Below are 15,787 nucleotides of genomic sequence, written 5' to 3'. Positions count from 1 at the left end.
AAATCGCGGCTGGGATGGATTTTCGAGGCGCAAACCGCCTCTGAGCTGACTACGCAAGCTTACAGTCGAAATCTTAATGTGCTGCCTTGACTTCGTCTTAGGACAGTGAAGACACAATTCCCGAAACGGTAAAATAAGTACCAAAATGCATAAGAATACACCAGAGGTGAGTCAGTTTTATTCCTTTTATTGAATGAACGTTAAATTGAGCGTTTTTTTAGGCTTCATAATCGATGGTATTTTATTTCCCATACAAAGTCGTATGCGTTTAAATTCTCAACAGCTGCCTGAAACCGAACACCACTTGCACTCAAAGGTCATCTTCCCACTAGTAATTAATTAAACGCTCTCTAGTGATGCGGACTTGGACTGCCTATGGTTATAGCTTGGCAACCATGCACATCATTACCCTTTATGAGCGTTGTCGCTTGATATTGACTTACTTGGTCTCGAGCATTTCCTCCAATTTGCACAAACCATCGTTTTGCACTATAAAAGTATGAAATTAAAAAATAAGTGAAACCACAGGTGATGGACAATATTTCTGAAGTATGTTTTATGTTATCTTTCATGTTTGTGGTAGGGCAACTGTTAGGGTTTTTAAAGGTTGGTGTAGATTTAATGCGCATTTTTTTCGCGCATATCACGCACATGCCATGCATCGGAGACCATGAAGGTAAACATGATGCTAAAGGTGCAAACATTTTCCACAAGAATGGAACGTGAAAGCAGGTGGCATTGTGGGATAGCTGTGGATCCAGGTTTTCTCGGAAATGTCACGCAGTGGCGTGACAGTGCGAATAGACAATTGCTTTGAGAACTTTGCAGCGATTTTACTCTCTTGGATGCTCGGTGACTCCCCCTCACCATTTTTCTTTCCGTAGATAACATCCTCCTGATTTTGTCCATTTTAACGAAAAAGAAAATCTGTACGTGAGAAGTTTTAAATATTTCGCCTTTTATGCTCTCGTGCGACCGAAGTTCTTTCTTAGACTAATATGAATCGTTTTTCAAGGTGTATTAAGACAGCTGCAAACGTTTGTTTAGTTATATTGGTTATGTTGAATTGAGTACGTTTACCTGATCTAAATTTCAATAATGTAGCTTTTTTATTGTAAGCTAAGATCGTCTTAAAATAACAAGCATCTAAAAGTGCAACTCATGATCTCAAAAACGAACACGGCGAACACTTATGTTGCTAGTGTTCTGAAATGAGGTAGTAACTCTTAATGGCTAATAGTATTTCTGTAAAATCTGACATTTCTTCCTGTTTTCTTTGTGAAAACATCTTTGAAGAAAAGAACATGTAAGAAAAACGTTTACGACAGACTAGATGAAAGGAGTTCTTTAGAACGTTATTGAACTTGTGGAGTAATCTAGAGACAAAGTTTCTTTAATTCCAAGCCATTTTCTTCCTACAAAGAATGATCAAGGTCTTAGAAAATATCAGTGGCTGTGTCATCAAGCTTGGACAATAACGTGTTAATGCAGGGATACTTCTGTCCAATCCTTTATATTGGCAAGACAAGAAGCAGACTAAGGTGAACCTTAAATGGGTGTAAAAAGTTATATATCAATAACGCCCTTGTGCTCCAGTGGCGTAGCGTTTTAACTTCACAAGCCACAGTATTCGAGATGTCTTCTAAGGGTTTTTATCCACCATTGGAGGGAGATTTTTAGCTGAAGCTAGTGCTTGTGCCATTTCCTAAACTGCTTGGTAAGTTTGTTTCCGTGTGCTGCAATCCTTTTTCTTTTACTTGGTACACACGTCTTATCTTGGCTATACAAACTCTAAGTGAATGGTTCACATCATTCATCTTACATAACTAAATATCCATTTTTGCCGTCAGTACTAAATGATTTAAAATGTTTATTGTAAAGGGTGGAAATCACTGTTGCATTCAGGAAGCCAAGAGCAGAATGCTTTCCAAAACATCTGCGACACTGTTACAAAAGTTAATGTTTAAGGAATTCTATTTGTTGTTTGCAAGAGGTGCACATGGGAGGCCCCGGAAATGGTTCCCTCAGGAACCATTCTTGTAGGATTCGTAGGGCAGCGTCTTCTTCATCGATCGCGCTTAAATTTGGCGTGTTTACTGGGAAGATATAGCCCCAGTTTCTCTGAAAATCTCGGCTTTCTAGCTTTCATTACGCCTACATGACGACCATTCTAATTCAGGCAATTTGAGCTGATGCGATGACCAAATTTCAATCGATCGCAGAGCTCTCGCGAAGCGGTTTTTCAAAAGTTTTTCAGCCAAAAAATTACACTACAGGCTTCGGAATAGATAAAGAAAAGGATTTGTGGTTCATTGGATGGGATTTCAAGCGTTAAAATGGCTGAAAAGGTAAGATTAATTATTTAGCGATACAATTGCGTGTCTTGAGGACATCGTCCTTTGATCTCACAGAATTGTGTTTTCCCTCAAAATATTCGCTTGTTTTCGCTCGAACATATTTACCTTTATTACATGTCCAGTGAATAGTTTTATCCTCTGGGATGAATTTTCCCTCGAAAAATCGGTTATTTGGGTGGTTTTTGGCAAACAGAGGTCAGTTATCGTAATGCGATCGCTTCCGTTGCCGTTAGCAGCAGGTCGCAAATTTGACACTGTCAGCACCTTATCACATTACACATTGATCACTAATCCGATTATTTCAAAAAATCCAAAAATATTCGTGCCTCAGTTTTCGGTCAAATTTTGTTGCAAGAAAGTAGATAAATTGAAGAAAATTTTAGTTTCGCATCCAAAAATTCGTAATCAATGCTAAAATGACCAATTTTTGCCTGGAAAACATATTTTACTGTTATTTTTCTTAAATTTTTTCGTTCAACTTTCGCTTTTATAAAATGTTTCAGTTGTCTGTAAATAAGTTATATGCTGTTGGAAAGCTTATTTTCTTAGCTTTTAAATGATGTATTTTTCCCCCTAACTTCAAATATTTTTTGAGAAAAAAGACATTTTTTGGCGATGGCTGGTTTCGCGCGTCCAGGAATTCTAGGGAAAAGAGTTAAATTATTTAAAATAGTAAACTGAAATTCTCTAATTTTAATTTTCACCTTCACTTAAAAAGGTAAAGAAAGGATTTAAATGCAGTCCCCTTAAAGGGTGGGAAAATTTTCCCTTTACTTCTTTTGGGCAGTTAGTGGAACTTGCGTTTATTTCTGAAAGCTTCATAGAGGTTCGTGGAGTAATCGTGTCATAGAGATACGTCAAAATTAGCCATCCGCAAATAAACAGTCTCAAATGTATAAAGGAGTGTGTCGTACACTTTGTTCAGTAATCGATTTCCATTGTCGATTCTCGTCAATTTGATGCGATCTAAATGGAGACAGGCTTGTAGTTAACATCTTAGGACCTTTTAGGAAACCTCCAGTATTAAGATTGCGAACTGTAACAATTCCCTTAACATACTTGCTCATCATAAATCGACACTTTCTGGACAATGATATAGTTATTCCAAATGACCTGATCTACTATCTCCTTTAGAAGAAACCGACAATTTATTTAACAGGGACTAGGCATCCACTCTATAGAACACTGGAATACCCATGCGAAAATTTAAGAGCCAAAATTGTAATTTGGAATAGGTTCTCTGCCAATTTAAAGGAACAAGATTTAAGCCAATCGTCAAAAAGTTGATATGAAATTTATCTGCATATTCTTTTATACCAGTACTCTGAGAGATTTGAGATTCAACATTTGTTCTCCGTTCTGTATATCTTAAATGAGAGCAGCACGCTTATCTTATCGTCCCCTCTCCTAACGAAGGTAAAATTTAAACTGTTTATTTCTTTGATGAGATCATGCGACGGTAATAGTCTATGCTTTACACAAGACTTTCGGTATTGTAAAGGATTTACCATTTTTATTCTTCCTAACACATCAAGTCCTCCCCATTTCCATATATTTAATGGAAAGTTTAGAATTGGATATGGCATGAATATTGACAGAGCTATTTCAGGTTCTAGACGGCACTTCTGGTTTATATAAAACAGAGGGGATTCAGTGACTTTTAGCTTACAGCCTAGGGCTTCCTTTTTCGAAATTGAGCAAAACATAAGACATTTTTAGGGGTATTTCTCTGGGCTCAGGATGTGAAAAACACGAAGAACAATCGCAATTTGGCGCAATTTCTCGCATTTTGAAGTCTGCAGATATTTGAAACAGCGGTAGAAAGCGTAAAAATGCTGGGCTGCCAAGCTGACATAAACATGACAGCTTTTTTGTGCGAGGAAAGCTATGGAAAATGGTTGTTCTTCCTGTTTTTTCACATCGTTTTACGTTTTATTTAACGTATTTAAAAAGATCGTAATTTGAAGAAAAGTTTGAGGGGTCGGCACCTATGGAAGCATCAGACACGCACAGCTTAAAGCTTGGAAGTCAACGTAAGTGAAGGTATTTTGATCAAATTAGAAGGCAAGTACCAGCGTAAATCCTTGTTATTTTGGCGCTATTTGGCGGCTCAAACAATGAACAAAATGGTAAAAAAACCTTCGCTTCGTAGTGTAGTTGCATATTATTTATCAGGGAAAGGTTGGCACATCGAATTTAATTTATTTGAACTGCTAAAATTTGATATTTTATTTTAGATCCCATACATTTCTTTACAACATCGGGCAGCCATTTTTTCTGTTCCATTTGATTGACATGCGGTATTCGTGACGCATAATTGCTCATTATAAAGCAAGACTTTCTGAACATCGATATACTTATACCAAATGACCTTATCAACAATTTAACCTTAAGAAGAAACTGGCAATTTATTTTACAGGCACCAGGCATTTAACACTCTTTATAAAATGCTGGAAGACCAATGGGAAAATTTCAAGTGTCAAAATTGTACTTTAGAATAAGTTGACAATTTGAGGGAAAAAAAACGAATGCAGTTTTCAAAGAACTGCTATGAAATTTATCTGCATATTTCTTTAATATCAATACTCTGAGAGAATTATTGTTTGAATATCCAGCATTCGCCCTTGTCACACGGCGGCTATATAGTGTCCCAGGAGACCAAAAAGGCTTTGTTTTACCACGCCAAGTCTCACAGTGGAAACCATGGGGGTGAGGGTTGGCTTGGTAAAACAAAGCTTTTTTTGGTCTCCTGGGACAATGTGGCCGCCGTGTGACAAGGGCGAATTCTATTCAGCTTTACCCCACTGGGAATACAAAATTTAAATATGAAAAGAAAAACAAGCTGAATTGTGGTAGTTGTAGTCAAATGACGCCATCGTAAAAATTGCCTATTAAAAAGCCTTTCTTCTTCTTAAGAAAGAATTGCACGAATATTTAAAGGGTTAGCGGACATAATTGGTGGTTTCCATGGATCGTTTAGTGCCATTTATTTGTTGAAAGAGCTGGGGCGAGAGTGGAAAATCTTAGATGGGTGGAATTGAGCAGTTAATTACCCTTTTATAGCACGTAGGAGCTTGGCGAACTCTATCCATTGTTTCGGTGTTATATAGGCTCAAAAGGGTTTTCAGCTGAGTGTGCGCGCGTACGCCTCAAACACAATTCTAAAAGCTGCTCGCACCAGCTCATGATTCAAAATTGGTCACCAGAAATAAATACTGCTAATTTCATTCACCTTTCTTTTAATTCCTATATATATGGAATAGAAATAGACATCTATTCACGAAAACAACGAAAATTGTACACAAACGGTTTTGACGGTCACTTAAATCAGTTTGTCTTGGCCTGTAGCTCCTCTCGCGCGTGCACTCGAATGAGCGGGTGACGTATGCGGAAATTGTGATCTTGAAACCTCATCATTTTTCCTAATTTTGAAACTTTACTTGTTTGTATTTTTGCCTCCAGGAGGTGAATATTTTTATTTCTTGTCATGTTAGCTTGGATTAATTTTAAACCTTCGTTGTACAAATTTTAAAGAAATTTGTAGGTGACAAAATTAGAGATCTTTTAAAAAAAAATGATGTTTCTGAAAAACTGACCTCAGATTGTTGAATTTTAATTTTAGAGATTATTTCTAACATTACCTGGTAACGCTGAATGGGAAGACTTCACCTTCCCGTTTTTTCAAGACAATATATCTTGATTTTTAAGCTTAAAGAAAGGCCTTATATCGTTGCCATGCTAACGTTATTTTGGAGGAAAATGTAATGTGAGAAATGTATGATGGGTACTTAATACCCTTGCCAAATGCCGTCTTGATCTGATTCCCGTAACTCTATCTAAGGACAGAATACACACATTATTTGGTGTCTTGTGCATTGACAACCATCCAAATTTACAATTTGACAATTTTCTAATTTTAAGATTAACTACGTTTACTGTCAAATTTCATAGCAGTCATGTATATGCTCTGCAATTACTTTATGTAACTCAACATTACTACTACTGGGGGGGGGGGGGTCATAGTAGCAAAAATAGTTTTTGTCGACATTTCACAATTGAGATTTTGAATTCTTTATATAAGCATTCTAACAGATTTCCTTTTTTCTTGGTAAACTTGGCAGGAGACTAAAGAGCTTTTCATCTTCCGCTTCTTTCTTACACAAAAGGCAGATTCTTTCTTTCGGTTTCTTATATTGTCTCATGAAACGATCCTGTTTCTATTGCCAATCTATGATTACTAAGTCGCAGTTTTGTCATGGTGGTTCTGTGCCGGATGTTGGTGACCTGGTGAAGGTAATCCTCGCATCTTTAATTATCTATTGTTTTGACTTTACGGTAGGTTCGCATTTTGTTGCTTTGATTGGGATCTTTCCTTATGTCATTATTCATCTCACTGAACGACCTTTGTAATATAATTTTTGGGCACGGGCAACTAATTCTGGACAAAATCAACTCGTGTTGGCATCACGTTCTCGTGCCGCTTTGTCGTAGTCTTCACACAAAAGCAAAAACAACACAATTCCGAAAAGGAAGCGTGTTTACAATTGACACCTCTATACTGTAACGTTCCAGTTAAACAAACGAGCTAAACTACCATTCCCGGTGAATTTTAAAATTGTTAGGGTTAACACACAGCATCAATTGTTTACTGCGGATTTAACACATCATTCGCGGGTGAATGAAAGAAATTGCGCTAATGACTCGTACTACGAGCTTGTTATTTATATCTTAAATCCAGTTTTTTGGACATCATAACTACAGTCTGTGACAAAATTCGTTGGAACAGTCCACGACTATACAGATCTGAAACTTTCGCAGCTCACTCTCCCCTCACAATGTTGTTTTAACGCCAGTTTCTGAGCCCAATTGACAAAACAACATTGTAGGAGGGCAAGGTATTGTGAAGTGTTTCAACAATTTTGTCCGGGACTGTATTTTTGAGGAATTTCAGTTATGAAAAGAATTGGCGGGAAATATGCTACATTTTAGGAGAAGGAAACCCTTGATTTCTAGCGGCCTGGAGTGTGATGTTGCGCCACATTTGTGATAAATTCGACAATAAATGAAACATACAACATGTTCAGGTTTCTTTGAATTCGGTTGGTTGTTTCTCGTTAAAAAAAAAACGCCATTTCATAGAAGGTTGACTGTGGCTGAGCATGTTCTGCTTAGAAACGACCTTAACCAGGATGAATTTGCAGAGGCCGTTCGAGTTTTGTTCCGTGAAGGAAAATATCGTAATATCTTGTTAACGGTGGTTGCTGGTTGCGGCAAAACACGTTATAATTCCTCTAAACTCTGTTTTCGAACCGTTTTGTAATCCTGGTACGACCACGAATGCTTTGGTTGATACTGTAAGTACAGACAGCGATGAAGTGATTTTCTCAAATGACGTTCGTTGGTGTCCCTAAATTAACGCACGGCACGATTTTTCACTTCTTTTGGCAGGTCACAAAGTGCATTTACCTAGACTCAAAACACATTCCGCACGGGATGTTGACTTTTCACCCGATTCTCCAATATTTTCCACCAGCAAGGAAGAGTTCACCTTTGTTAGATACGCGATCGCTGGTCGAAAGTCTTTTCATTCATTTCATGCGGCACAAATTTCCGAAAAGGAACAACAGTGTATTTCCCCATGCTCCCGTTTTATTCGGCCTTGATCTTCTCACAAAGTTAATTAGCGTGCATCTGTAATTCAACGAGTCACCAACGAGTCACCATTTTTAAGAAAGCTTTTTTGGTGAGAAATATGCACAATTGAACCACGATGATGAAACAGTCAGAAAGGGCAGTAAACACAGAAGGTGAATCGATTGTTTTGGACACTATAGGAGAGAAAATAGCCATTTTTGAGGCGAATGTGCATGGTGACGCTGTCAATGTACTGAGAAAAAGTATCCTGCTAAATTTAATTAATACAGTGGTGACTCGTGCACACTAACACAATGTCGTTGTTTTCTTCTCTTGTTGGTTTTGTGTAGCGAGATTCGACTCGAAAAAATGTTATGCGATATCAAATTAGCCTACAATGGAGCTGTTATGAAAAAACAGTCAGTAGAAAGCGTCTAATACTGTTACGTTTTTAAACTGCGTGTCACCATTTTGGTACAAAGTTGCTCACGCAATGAACTAAAGTAAACAAGTTTTTACACCACGTGTCATGAGTTTCTATCCTTGTGCGAAATTCCTGTTTTTGATAGCTATAACTTGTGTTTCCTGCATTTCCATGTCTCCTACCGACAGAAATTGTCGAAGAGTTATAACATAAAAACTGTACTAACATAAAAAGTATTCTTTTAAATTTTCCGGGTCTTACGAAGTTCTACTCGCGTAACATTGGGCCGGGTAATACATACATGTATATGTGCAAACTAATTTTAAGCCGTAACAATATTTGACAGTTGGCGATGCATCGTCATTTTATGTAAAATACCGCATCAGTTAGTATTTTATACGACCTCCTGAAGGAAACTACATCAAGGTAAAAGGCAATATCCTTCGTCCATATATATTCAATATGTTGTCATCTCATTTTTAGAGCAAATCTTCATCTTTTTAGCACATCCAAGAAGTCGAAAGTCCTTTTCTGTTGATTGTAGGTAGTAATATCCTTTAGAAGTTAGAAAGCGACAAACTTTTCTCACAGATACAGCAATTGTCAAAACCCCGCCTTCTTCGCTCTTGTGGGCCTCCCTTGCATTCTATAACATGACTTCCATGGGCGTCCTGAATTAAACAATGGCTGGATAGGTTTTCTCTTAACTGTTAAACCTTTGTATGTGCTTTCCGTTCCAGGAAAATCGTCATTGATTAATCTCCAAGCGCTTTTAGGAGAAATGTAGCGCATTTTAGCTACTTTACGAAGAGAAAACCTTTGAATGCGAGATAAAACAAATACGCTCGTGCCCTTGTCACGCTATCAGTGGCAGCAAGAAAAACCATATTTCAGATCATGACTCTCTTCTTAGCTAAATCTAAACAATTTCGCTTATTTTATCATTGTCCATATATAACAAAAGAAATTCGAACACTGTACATCAAACTCAGTTACGAATAAAAAAGTTACGCAGCGCTATCGTACCGGTTATTATAACAAAAGAAATTCGAACACTGTACATCAAACTCAGTTACGAATAAAAAAGTTACGCAGCGCTATCGTACCGGTTATGAAGGCGACTGCACAGTTGTGTCACCTATGACCCTGCCAGCACGTCCTATAAATAGTTTAAATTCCTCACAAATACAGTCTGTGACAAAATTCTTTGGAACAGTCCACGACTATACAGATCTGAAACTTTCGCAGCTCACTCTCCCGTCACAATGTTGTTTTAACGCCAGTTTCTGAGCCCAATTGACAAAACAACATTGTAGGAGGGCAAGGTATTGTGAAGTGTTTCAACAATTTTGTCCGGGACTGTATTTTTGAGGAATTTCAGTTATGAAAAGAATTGGCGGGAAATATGCTACATTTTAGGAGAAGGAAACCCTTGATTTCTAGCGGCCTGGAGTGTGATGTTGCGCCACATTTGTGATAAATTCGACAATAAATGAAACATACAACATGTTCAGGTTTCTTTGAATTCGGTTGGTTGTTTCTCGTTAAAAAAAAAACGCCATTTCATAGAAGGTTGACTGTGGCTGAGCATGTTCTGCTTAGAAACGACCTTAACCAGGATGAATTTGCAGAGGCCGTTCGAGTTTTGTTCCGTGAAGGAAAATATCGTAATATCTTGTTAACGGTGGTTGCTGGTTGCGGCAAAACACGTTATAATTCCTCTAAACTCTGTTTTCGAACCGTTTTGTAATCCTGGTACGACCACGAATGCTTTGGTTGATACTGTAAGTACAGACAGCGATGAAGTGATTTTCTCAAATGACGTTCGTTGGTGTCCCTAAATTAACGCACGGCACGATTTTTCACTTCTTTTGGCAGGTCACAAAGTGCATTTACCTAGACTCAAAACACATTCCGCACGGGATGTTGACTTTTCACCCGATTCTCCAATATTTTCCACCAGCAAGGAAGAGTTCACCTTTGTTAGATACGCGATCGCTGGTCGAAAGTCTTTTCATTCATTTCATGCGGCACAAATTTCCGAAAAGGAACAACAGTGTATTTCCCCATGCTCCCGTTTTATTCGGCCTTGATCTTCTCACAAAGTTAATTAGCGTGCATCTGTAATTCAACGAGTCACCAACGAGTCACCATTTTTAAGAAAGCTTTTTTGGTGAGAAATATGCACAATTGAACCACGATGATGAAACAGTCAGAAAGGGCAGTAAACACAGAAGGTGAATCGATTGTTTTGGACACTATAGGAGAGAAAATAGCCATTTTTGAGGCGAATGTGCATGGTGACGCTGTCAATGTACTGAGAAAAAGTATCCTGCTAAATTTAATTAATACAGTGGTGACTCGTGCACACTAACACAATGTCGTTGTTTTCTTCTCTTGTTGGTTTTGTGTAGCGAGATTCGACTCGAAAAAATGTTATGCGATATCAAATTAGCCTACAATGGAGCTGTTATGAAAAAACAGTCAGTAGAAAGCGTCTAATACTGTTACGTTTTTAAACTGCGTGTCACCATTTTGGTACAAAGTTGCTCACGCAATGAACTAAAGTAAACAAGTTTTTACACCACGTGTCATGAGTTTCTATCCTTGTGCGAAATTCCTGTTTTTGATAGCTATAACTTGTGTTTCCTGCATTTCCATGTCTCCTACCGACAGAAATTGTCGAAGAGTTATAACATAAAAACTGTACTAACATAAAAAGTATTCTTTTAAATTTTCCGGGTCTTACGAAGTTCTACTCGCGTAACATTGGGCCGGGTAATACATACATGTATATGTGCAAACTAATTTTAAGCCGTAACAATATTTGACAGTTGGCGATGCATCGTCATTTTATGTAAAATACCGCATCAGTTAGTATTTTATACGACCTCCTGAAGGAAACTACATCAAGGTAAAAGGCAATATCCTTCGTCCATATATATTCAATATGTTGTCATCTCATTTTTAGAGCAAATCTTCATCTTTTTAGCACATCCAAGAAGTCGAAAGTCCTTTTCTGTTGATTGTAGGTAGTAATATCCTTTAGAAGTTAGAAAGCGACAAACTTTTCTCACAGATACAGCAATTGTCAAAACCCCGCCTTCTTCGCTCTTGTGGGCCTCCCTTGCATTCTATAACATGACTTCCATGGGCGTCCTGAATTAAACAATGGCTGGATAGGTTTTCTCTTAACTGTTAAACCTTTGTATGTGCTTTCCGTTCCAGGAAAATCGTCATTGATTAATCTCCAAGCGCTTTTAGGAGAAATGTAGCGCATTTTAGCTACTTTACGAAGAGAAAACCTTTGAATGCGAGATAAAACAAATACGCTCGTGCCCTTGTCACGCTATCAGTGGCAGCAAGAAAAACCATATTTCAGATCATGACTCTCTTCTTAGCTAAATCTAAACAATTTCGCTTATTTTATCATTGTCCATATATAACAAAAGAAATTCGAACACTGTACATCAAACTCAGTTACGAATAAAAAAGTTACGCAGCGCTATCGTACCGGTTATTATAACAAAAGAAATTCGAACACTGTACATCAAACTCAGTTACGAATAAAAAAGTTACGCAGCGCTATCGTACCGGTTATGAAGGCGACTGCACAGTTGTGTCACCTATGACCCTGCCAGCACGTCCTATAAATAGTTTAAATTCCTCACAAATACAGTCTGTGACAAAATTCTTTGGAACAGTCCACGACTATACAGATCTGAAACTTTCGCAGCTCACTCTCCCGTCACAATGTTGTTTTAACGCCAGTTTCTGAGCCCAATTGTCAAAACAACATTGTAGGAGGGCAAGGTATTGTAAAGTTTTTCAACAATTTTGTCCGGGACTGTAGCTCTAAAACTAGACGCTCCATAAAGCGTACACTGGCTTGCCTATGGTATATATTACACAAAAACAGAACGATTAAATCATATATGAAATGGATCATATATAAACTGCGGATATAAAATCAAGTGAAGCTATGATCCTCGCAGTTGATTTCATATCTACAGTTCATATATGAGCCTTTTCATATATCATTTCATCGTTCATTCATTCCTCACGGGAACATTAGAACCCACAAATGACCAGCTCCCAACATCAGTGGCTTCATAGCTCAGTTGGTTAGAGCGTCGCACCTGTATCAGGAGGTCACAGGTTGAACCTCGGTGAAGTCCTGAATTTTTCAGGCTTCTTTATGCAATTGCAAAATTGCATTTATAACTGCGAGGGTCATAGCTTCACTTGAACACAAACAGAAGGTACTGAATTGGGTGGTAGTTTGCTCTCATGCTGGCCAACAAGGATGCTTCGAAAGTAAATGAATTGAAATGAAGAACAAAAAAGTTCAGTTCTAGACATCTTTGACTGAGCTGTGTCTAGTCCAGTAAAAAGTGGAAAGAGAATGTAGTGCAATGTCCAAATACATGTTAAGAAACCAAACTTTACCTCGTGATAGTTTGGAAGTGATTAGCGATTTTGTTGCAATTCAAATGCTGTTTTGATGTTCCAAAAGAATTTGCAAACATGTTTCGACGCACCTCCGTCATCTTCGGTGTAACGATAAATAACAATTTGGCTTGAATTTATACACCCTTTTAATAAGTCTAATATATGCCGTTTTCCGCTAATGACGTCGAACTCGTGCTTTCAAATTTTATTCAGAAATGTACAAAGGCTTAAAACAACAAAAGAAATCGGAAAAATTTTGGGCCTTTGTACATTTCTGAATAAAATTTGAAAGCACGAGTTCGACGTCATTAGCGGAAAACGGCATATATTAGACTTATTAAAAGGGTGTATACAGCAATAACCTCCACTATAGGTAGCAATCCTCTTCTTGTTAGTCTAATCTGATGCCAAGTCAAAACATTGTTTGCACCAAAAAGTACCGTAAAAGCCAGGAGTTAACAGAACATGAAAAGAAGTGATGAATCAAATTCTTATCGAAAGATTAATGAATTTATGAACGAATGGAAAGGTCATGATGTTGTAAAAGGGAAAAAATTGATCACGTGCTAGGCAACCGAAAAGGTGCATGTGATCACCTTGTGTCAACGGAATGAACTACGTGAAAGAATGTTAATCGTTCGTCGTTTTCAAAGTAAAACAACGTACTTTTTAGCGAGGAAACTTCCGTCTTTGGTTTTTTAATTTTCCTGTAATATTTAGCTGAATATCTACATTTCATCTGTCGGGTCAGGAAGCCTTTGTCGGGTTCCTGAGGACGTATCTATTTTGACTTCAAGGGGAACTATTTACACATTTGCGAGGTTGAGCGGCCATGTAATTGAAAATCTGAACATCTATGAGATTTCAAAACAGACTTGCGAATTATCGCAAATCACAATGTTGACAAGCACAAAAGCGGAAGAAATGGTTAATAAATGTTTAGTTTGTTACTACCTGGATGTTTGTGTTAGAGTAAAGGGATATATTGTCACGCAAATGGTGTAATTTCACGACACTCCAAGCTAGTTTCATGTAAACATTCTTCGCACTAGGAAGTCGTAGCAATAAATTGGATTAACCAGGAAGTTAAAGAAATATCGTTGGCTTCCCAAATAAATTTTATTTTGCACTACAATGACAAAATCATTTGTCAGAGAAATAAAATTCCTGTCTCGCGTATCACTTTTGAACGCACGTATGTAAATTGTTTAAGTCATTTTCACCGCGTCCCGATTCCCGCGAAATTTTCTTTCAAATATTAACGAAAATATTATTTCTCGTCAAGCGTTGAATCTTTTATGTTCAAATAACCGCTAAAAATAAAGATTTTTTAACGATCTTATCTGTAGATATTTTTTCATAATTTAATATTCTGTCAATTTGCACAATCGAAACACAAAAATAGCAACGCACGCAACAAATTTAGTCGCACATACCTCTTCGTCGAATTCTCTAGCCTGCGAATGCAGACGTATTTCCGGCGGTCGTTTCTCTCCCTCGAAAAATAACGTCTGCAAAACTGAGCTGCAAAACGATTTCTGTGACGTAACTGCTTTTGTTTTTTTTTTTTTGCCAATCACGTTCCATGAAAGAACAGATAGTCGGGTGATCTCGGCGCAATTCGTGTTATCGTTGTCACTAGCGAACCTTTGAAACGAACAGCTATGAGTGAAACGCCAAAGAATTAAGATTCCCTGTGGTGGCGAATGTTGCATTCTTTGAGGGGTAAATTGTTTGGTTGCAAAGGAGAAGATAAATGTATTTAGTAAGAGTGTTTTGGACATCTCTTTGATACTTCGAGCCGATTTATGTGGGCTAACTGCCGCATGAAATGCTATTATCGACAGCTACGATACAAGAAAGCTGTTCGTAAAATGGACGAGCTTGAGGACTAACTTAAAAGACAGTTTGACGGTGACATTACTCTTCGAGTTTAGAGAGCGGCCAAGATTAAAGCAGAGCACTGGAGCCGAAGAAATATCTGAGTTTTGGTGACGCTTGCTCGACGTAGTAAAACTATACAGGAAAGCAACCAGTAAAATCGTCCCGAGCGCCGGTTTTCCTTGGGGATTCTTAGCCCTTCACCAATTCTAGCGCTTGTTTCTGTCCCACCGAGACCACAAAACGTCGTTAAAGAAGCCTTTGGAAGCTTCAGTGAGAGCTTAATGTACAAATAGTTACATTAACACCGTTTCCTGAAGCGGAAACTCAAGGCGCTAACTTGAAGACATTGTCTCTACCAGAGTCAAAGAAAAGGAGACCAAAGGACATCTCAGTATAGAATATTCTACTAAAACAATCCGAAAAGGGTAAATCACAATCACAATATTTTTCCCAGAAGAGCACCGCATGGTCCAAAACACCACAAGCAAAGACTTTCTCCAAATCGTGTAGGTAAATTGACCAACATAGGCCGCAACATATTTGATCGCATCCTCCTGGTGGCTACTTAACTTTTGGATACCGAAAATCTCAGTCTTTTTTAGTATCCTCCATATTGCCCGCCATTAATCTTAATGTGAATTTTACGTCACAGAAATCGTTTTGCAGCTCGGTTTCGCAGACGCTATTTTTCGGGGGAGAAAAACGACCGCCGGAAATACGTCTGCGTTCGCAGGCTACGAATTCTCATGCTTAGCAGAGGAATTTTTGGTTAGAATGAAAATCTTTCTCTATTCGTTAGAAATTGACCGGTCTGCGAATATTTTAGGAGTTTTTTTTCAATGGGATGTCAAAAGGCCAAGTAGATGTTATGCATAATCGGGCAAGTTCGGGCGATCAAGTTGCACGTGTGACCAGTTATAAATATTTTTCCACAAAATGTTCCCGAATCGTCAAGTATCATCACAGAAGACAAGAACATCATTTTAAAAGCTTATTCTACGCAAAAATTAGGTTCTGGAGGTAATTTTGAGAGTGG

General features: G+C 38.0%; 1 protein-coding gene across 3 annotated transcripts in view; it reads right to left on the bottom strand.

The window, feature by feature from the left end:
* Nucleotides 1-443: 443 nt before the first annotated feature.
* Nucleotides 444-15,787, bottom strand: part of LOC137987693 (uncharacterized) — a 56,900-nt gene continuing 41,556 nt past the window's right edge. For all 3 annotated transcript variants that reach the window (XR_011120697.1, XR_011120698.1, XR_011120699.1), the window contains one exon: nucleotides 444-489. The gene's annotated coding sequence lies outside the window, so the exon portion shown is untranslated. The remainder of the gene's footprint in view (nucleotides 490-15,787) is intronic.

The sequence above is a fragment of the Montipora foliosa genome, unplaced genomic scaffold (assembly GCF_036669935.1).
Source record: "Montipora foliosa isolate CH-2021 unplaced genomic scaffold, ASM3666993v2 scaffold_380, whole genome shotgun sequence".
Taxonomy (NCBI): domain Eukaryota; kingdom Metazoa; phylum Cnidaria; class Anthozoa; order Scleractinia; family Acroporidae; genus Montipora; species Montipora foliosa.
Note: the sequence above shows the minus strand (reverse complement) of the source record. Positions and strands in the feature narration are given on the sequence as shown.